The sequence below is a fragment of the Thalassophryne amazonica genome, chromosome 16, assembly GCF_902500255.1.
Source record: "Thalassophryne amazonica chromosome 16, fThaAma1.1, whole genome shotgun sequence".
Lineage (NCBI taxonomy): Eukaryota > Metazoa > Chordata > Actinopteri > Batrachoidiformes > Batrachoididae > Thalassophryne > Thalassophryne amazonica.
In genome coordinates, this window is record NC_047118.1 from 2,147,960 (window position 1) to 2,155,556 (window position 7,597).

At 39.0% G+C, this 7,597-nt stretch overlaps 1 protein-coding gene across 1 annotated transcript in view; it reads left to right on the forward strand.

Annotated features, from left to right (window-relative positions):
* The first annotated feature begins 2,573 nt into the window (after positions 1 to 2,573).
* The window catches only part of nucb1 (nucleobindin 1), a 14,978-nt gene continuing 9,954 nt past the window's right edge, over positions 2,574 to 7,597 (forward strand). Inside the window, exons 1-3 of the mRNA XM_034191297.1 lie at positions 2,574 to 2,580; positions 5,898 to 5,900; positions 7,056 to 7,064. The gene's annotated coding sequence lies outside the window, so the exon portion shown is untranslated. The remainder of the gene's footprint in view (positions 2,581 to 5,897; positions 5,901 to 7,055; positions 7,065 to 7,597) is intronic.

The following is a 7,597-nucleotide window of genomic DNA, read 5'->3' on the forward strand; positions in this document are numbered from 1 at the left end:
AAAGTTTGCTCTCTGTGATTCAGAGTGGAGACGGTGGTGGTACTGTTCTTACTGTTTTTCAGAGGCAGGGGGTGAAGTTGAGGCTTTTCCTTTTCATGCACATTGTACCTCCAGCTGTAACTATGCTGATGCTCAACACTACGTGTGTGTGTGTGTGTGTGTGTGTGTGTGTGTGTGTGTGTGTGTGTGTGTGTGTGTGTGTGTGTGTGTGTGTTCCGTGTGTCCATCCTCTAACTCTTTTCAGTGACTCGCCCATTTGTTTGTCTTCTGACTGACGTCACATCAACTTTTCATCATCACCACTTCATTATCTCCATGTGTGTTCTAGTCTCCTTGCATGTAGTTGTGATTGGTTTAACTTAACCAGCTGCCACACCCCTTTATGTATGATGTCATTCCAGCACTATGCAAACCTTGTGCATGCTTTGTCGGGTTAACATGGTGTGTACGTAGTTCACATGTTGACAACTCCAGTTATTGTTGTTTTTTTATGTTGCAACAGTCAAGCCTGTTATGTACTCTGACCTTTGACCACTGAAGAAAAATTGATTGAGGACAGAATGCATGACTGACAGTGGGGCAGCTATCCTAAGACTTTAAAAATAAATACATAAAAAAGCTGCCGTTTGCTCAAACTAGCAACAAAGCAACCTGCTTTATGCAGAAGACATGAAGCATTATATTTGCTTCATGTTGTTACTTCAGATCTTTAATTGCTTCAAGGGGAAAAGCAAGTTGTTAAATTATTTCTGTTATGTTTCCCATTTAAACAGCCATGTTTTCTGGGGCCGGCTGACATAAATTGATGAAGTAAATGTAGTATTTGTGTGTGTGTGTGTAGTGGGAGTATCAGCTTCAACGTTTTTGGCCATTTGGCACATTTGTACACAATCCAGTGAATACGTTCCCGAATGTTAAGGCTTCCAGTGCATGGAGGAGGCCAAGGCGGTGCCCACACTCTGCCTGGCTACAGTACATAGATGGATATTTTAGAGATGTGGGGATGGAGGAGTTATTTTTCTGGGTGGTTGCCATATCTATAGGGCACCTAAATAGATCCTTGTCATCTGATTGGTGGATTATATGTCGTTGTGTTCATTGTATGAGTGATGTCACTCCTGTGCATTTTTCTTCCACACCTTTGGTTCTATTGCACGTGTCTAGTACCATATTGTAAAACTGCTTCCATGATACAGGGAAGTGAAATCTGACATCTTTCATAGCTGTTGAAGCACTGTGAAATGAAGATTGAGCAAAGCAGATGTTTATTTCTGCACATTCTGCTAATCTCCCCAGCAGCTCTCTGAGGAACTCGACGGTGTGTCGGCGAGTTGCCCGCCGGCCGGAGTGACCCTCCAGGTCCCGCTGCCCTCCGATTCCTACTCCCAGAGGAAACATCTGTCTCAGTTTAATTTAGGTCAAATATCAAATAATGTGGATCTACTTGGGTGTCATATAAAACAAATAATAAATGATTTCCATTTGTGCTATAGAATTTACCTTTCAAAGAGGCATCAAATATTCTTTCCATATATGTAACAATATCACCAGCAATATTTGTTGCAAGTACTTATAAAATGCATGTTATTTCTTCTTCTTCATCATCATCACGATCACGGTGGTCAGATGTCAGTAAAGCCTCACTGTCTTGATTGCTAACATTAATATGGTCAAGGTCATATAAAATAATGTGTTGTATCATAAAGTTTGATTATTAACAAATAAATGTTAACTCTTACTAAATCAGCATACTGTTCATTCTGAAACTGTTGCACACACTCTGTTTATTAAAACAAACTGGACACCGTGGGGAGGAAAAAAGTAAATTTCAACTTTTTTGCTCTGCGATGTCAAACCTTCGAGGTCATAGAGAAGTTAAATTTGAACGCTGGCTGGTGTTTTTGTCTTTTTTTTTTCTTTTTTTTTTGGTATCCGGCTGTGTTAACGTTGAATTGTGCGGCGTTGAAGAGCTGTGACACTCGTGTGGCATCTTCACTTGTGAACTGGTTAAACTTTGGCCCCCGGTCTCTCCTCCTCCCTCTGGCCAGCAGGTGTCTGTGTGAGGTGAATGGCTGAGGACAAAATAGCAGCTCTGTTCTGGGAAATGAGCTGGAAAATGAGGGGTGTGGCGCCACACCTTCTTCTTTTGGCCCGTCGCTGTAGTTTGAATACAGCTGGGATGTATGAATTTAAGAGGCCGTTTAAACAGGCCGGCAATCTGTCACTCTCTTTTTGTTCTTCTCTCTAACTCCCCCTCGTCTGACCTCACTTGACGGACAGAGTCAAACTTTGTTTTTTTTATTCAAACTCTGTTTTCAGCCTCCATCAAAGCGTGTTTGATGGTTGACGGCTTTAAGCTCCATGTTCTCCCACTAATGCCACAATATACTGTGGATTACATGTTCTCTTATTGTGCTGCGTGTTTGACAAAAGCTTCGATTGACACAGACGTCATGTGACTGTAGCTCACTGACTGACTGTCACTATGCAGAATTACATTTAATCACTTAAACGAACGAAGCAAGATGGAGATGTGTTAGTGGAGAAAATAATGGAAAAATGGTGCATTTGTTGGATGTGGTAATTCTCTTTATATTGATAGTCAAATGGCCACTTGAAAATCCAAGATGGCAGCCATTTTTCAAGATGACTGCCAAAATCATCTTTTTTGGCATAAAAATGCTGTTTGATCAATTAAAATGCTACTGATATGTTATTTGCTATTTATGGTCTTTAGCATGTTTTATTTTGCTTATGTGCAAATTAAAGTGAAGTGTATGACATTGAGTGTTAATAGTTCCCATTAAGCATGTTTTTAAAGTGTTCATCTCTTGAAACGACTGCATGTCAGCCAATAGAAAGGTGTTAACTGTTGAATACATTGTGTTATATTTAATATCCACAGTCAACATGGTCAAATGATAATTTACGGCACGAAAATTGTTATATTGGTGGAACATGAAAAATTAAATCCAACATGCCTGAAAACGTACAATATAATGCCAAGATCACAGAAATCAAATACATAATGGCATGTTTGTGAGAGAAAATATATCTTGGGGTCTATTTGGTCACCATCTTCAGGTAGATTGATTTTATTTAGCACAATTCAATACACATACAACGTATATGCGTCAAAGAATACATGAATAACAAAGTGAAAACACTTATTTCCACTGTGGTTCAAACATAAAAATCAAAAGTAAAATAAAAGAATAGAACATAAATGAACTACATATACAGTAACAGTATAAAAAGTTTAAGTTTAAAAATTTGTAATGCTGGTAGTATAAACACCCGTAGTTCATAAGTAATAAGGTTAACATCCATTGTGATGAATAACATACAATTTGCCATGGATATCACACAAATCAATCAAGTAGGAGCATTTCTATGCAAGAAAAACTCATTTGCTGTAGGTCATTTTGGTGGCCATCTTGGAAAATGGCCACCAACTTGAACTTCCACGATCCCTATTGACCAGATTTATTCAATCCTACCTTGGCAATCACTGTGCCAAATTCGGTGCTTGCACCAGCATTTGTACAATTTTTGCTGTAAAACTGATATCTGCTCCAGTATGTGGATGTAGAAAGTCTTTGGGCTTTCACATGTTTTAATGTTTTATGTCATTACAAAAAAAAAAGACTTTTTGATATGTGAATTTTAGAGATGTGAAATATCAGCTATAGTTTACTAGCCTAGATTTAACACATTTTCTCGAAACAAAGTCCTCTGTTCCACTCCAGCATGAAAATATATAAAGTTGCCAATTTCTTTAATCACAGCCACAGATGCTTGTAACTTCTTCAGAGTTGTTATGGGTGTCTTGATGGCTTCCCTCACTAGTCTCCTTCTTGCGCAGTATCTCAGTTTTTGAGGACTGCCTACTCCAGACGAATGTACCATACAGAGGTCTAAGACATATTCAGTAACATGGAAATGTTCATGTATTCATCCCCAAAGTGGCAGCAAAAGTGATCATTTAGTTGTGTTCTAACAGAGTACTGTTATTTACGTATTTATGTCATGTTGTAGAGATTTTTTCAGTGCCAGTTTAAAGGAAATAAATTTTTAAATTTCTAAATTGCATAAGGAAATTAAAATGAAAAAAAATCAGAATTTACATTCCACTGGAAATTCAATCTTTTTTTGTTTACAGTGAACTCTATAAGGTGAAGATATAAAGCCTGAAGACAATGACTGATCAAAATCAGTATTGATTAGTCGGATGCATTACGTCCAGTTGTCAATATTGTAATGTCACTGGCTGCTCACGTGATATAGTTAATATAAAGACATTAGAGCTTTAAAATAATAACTTCAATAACTTGAAATTGTTAATTAATAATAATTAGAGAGGCACCCAGTAGAGTGCATAGATCTACCAAAGACACCACTTTTTTTTGTTTGTTTGGTTTTTTGTTTTGTTTGGTTTGGTTTTTTGCATTCATAGAGATGCACTCCATATTTACTTAACAACTGTAAGTTGTGCTTGTCAGGAGAAATTCCATCCTTCTGTACATCTTTCAGGCAAACTTTCATTTCTTAAAACTCAAGAACCAAAAAACTCCCAATATCGAAATTTTAAAACATTAATACTGGGAGGTCAAAGCTCTGAGTGACAAAAAAATTATGCATGTCTGACATTTATAAATGCATTTTGTACTGAATTTTTTGGTTTCATGTAGTAAATGTACCTGAAGCCCGGAAATGCTCACATCAGCCACTAGACGGTGACAAAAGCTGCTGAAATGTGCAGCAAGGTCTCAATTGTTGGTGAAGATCAGATGCCAAAACAGACAGCCAAAAATCAACTTTCTGTTGTTTCCCTGAACTTATGGGCAAGTTAGTTGTTAATTAACATGAGTCTGTTTTTTTAGTTTTTTTTTTTCGTGTCCTTTACCCACCTTACAGTTTAAAGACTCTTATTTTATTTTATTTTTCTCTGGTTCCAACCTTATTTCAAGATCCACCCCAAAATATCCCAGCCACCCCAAACCTTTACATAATGCTTCATAATAATTGACTCTTTGGTGTAAATTTAAATCTTTACCATCCCATCTTTTATGTCTGTCTAATTTTAAAATTCGTAATCTATTCCAGTGTAGTTAATCCAGCTCTAAATCAGGATTAGCTCACAACAAATTATGTAAATTAGACCAGATTCTAATCGCATCATAAAAATATCGCTTTTTTTTTTTTTTTTTACTCCGTAATCAAATTCTTTGCCTATATTTGGAACTTTTATGATTTATACAACAGCATCAGACACATAGATATCTTTGTATATCCCTTGTTATCTCATCTTCATAAATCAGCTCGTGCCGCCGTGGGTGTCCATTTAACTTCGATTTGAAACATGAGCCTCTTTTGAAGCCTTAATGTGTGTGAACAGCCACCTGTAATGACTGTCAAATACAATCTGTATTCTGCTCTGCTGAGTGCGAGCCCATTGTGTCCGTCAGAGGAGTCCCCAGGAGAACGCGTGAAAAGTGTGTCTGCTCGCCGGGGCGGTGGCAGGCAGAAGGCCAGGGCCTGGTGTCTGACACTGACTTGTAAAGGGAGACAATACCTCTCAGTGAGCCGCCCGGCTCGACTGTCTGTTGCTCATACGTCGCCCGGCCCGCCCCGAGAGCCCTGCTGCTCTTTAAACACGAGGAGCAGATTGTCAGGAGCGCGGGGTGGGGACCCGGGGAGGCCACAGGTTGCTTTGACAATGAGAGTCCTCAGAGAGAGAACAGAGATGGAACTCGACCATCGAGGCTGTTTTTATTTGAAGAACTGGTTCAGCTGCAGACTGATGGGATGAAGAGCTGATGTTTACGTGAGCAAATAACATATCTTTGTGGCCACAGTGAGGTTGGAACACCAGATGGCTGGTACATGAGACCAAGACTGTAGCAGGCTGGGTCGACGAGGCATCCGGAAAGTATTCACAGTGTGGGACTTTTGAAGAGAGAAGAGCAGGGAATACATTCCACATGCACTGTAGGATGACTGACAATTCCTTGTTTTGCTTTTGTTTTATAGATAGTATGGCCAAACCCCACCGAGGCTTCTTCCTGTAACTGAAAAACCACCTGAGGGACTTTTTCCTGATTAGTCACCAATGTCCTTGCTTGGGGGGTGGGTAAATTTTAAACTTTACTCATGTGTTACCGCTTGAAGTGACTTATGTTGTGATTTGACTGGAAATAGCCAATCTCAGTATCCCCAGTATATAAACATCAAGCCCAAATTTTGACCTTGGTCTGTGATCTTGAGATTTAAATGATTTTTCCAATTCAACCACTTTGATCCTTGGTTAACCCGCAATCATTCCACCATTATTTGCCCAAATGTTCTTAATCAACCATCACCCCTGCATGCACTATAGTGCACAGGTGTAAGTAGAAGGTGAGCTCGGAAAGCACAGAGCTCTGTTTCAAAGAAAAACACCTCACAATTTTAAGAAACTGAAGAAAGAAATCAAAGTCATGCGAAGTTTTGCAACAATGCACAACCCATTACATCCTACACCATCTCCAAAGCAGATTTCTGGACTTATTCTTTAGTCTTACTGTTTTTGTCAAATTATTCCCAACACAGATTTTGTCAACTGTGATTTATTTTATTAAGTTTATCTCTAACCTGCTACTGAGAGAACAAAGATCCAAGTCTTTGCGGACATGGTGCTACTTGTTCTACTGTATGGTTGTCAGACTTGGTCACTAAGCAAACGTCTCTGGTACTGCCTTTCTTTGGAAGACCTTTGGGTGCTGCTGGAATGACTTTGTGTCAAATGAGTGGTTACTTATGGAGAATAAAATGAGGACGATACTTGCACTGAGGGAGCGTTTTGGCCATGTGGCGAATTTGTCTGTGCATGATCCACCTCGAAGGTCACTGAATGTTGAGGCCTCCAGTGGGTGGAGAAGGTCAAGGGGATGCCCATGTTTCACCTGGCTGCAGCTAATCGATGGCTGTTTGAGAGATGTGGACATACTGATGAAGAAGACTCACAGAGTGAAGCTGGGATGGAGCCGAAGGATGAAGACGACTTGCAGGCAGAGCTGAACCTGACAAAGAGGGTTCAGTCCCCTGATTCACAAATGTACAGGTTTTTCCATGGGCCCTAAAGTACCAGTCTGGAGGCAAGAACTGTCCCAAGACAAACAGAGTTACTGTAACTCAAAAGATAGTGTAGTACTTATTTTTACAACATTTTATGTTATAAAAATCTCAACTTACACAAAGATCTTCACTGATCTTGATTAATTTTATACTTTAAAAACCGATGCAATTAATTTTTTTCTGAAATTGAATCCCCCAGTTTGAGGCCCCCCAGAAGGATAAACGATTTCAGGTGAACATTTACAAATTATTTACTTAATGCCACTTTCCCCATATTTGGTTAAAGTGTCTCTTTCTTTGTCCAAAGCACTTCAGGGATTTTTTACCCTGTTTTAGTCATTTTGACTCAATACTCAACCACAATGGGGATGAAGAGAAACCGTCAAGATGCACTTATAGTGAACATTTTTTTTATTTTCATTTCAAGAAGTTTCACAAAAATATTGCACCAACCATTTAGAAATTACAGCATTTTTTAAAA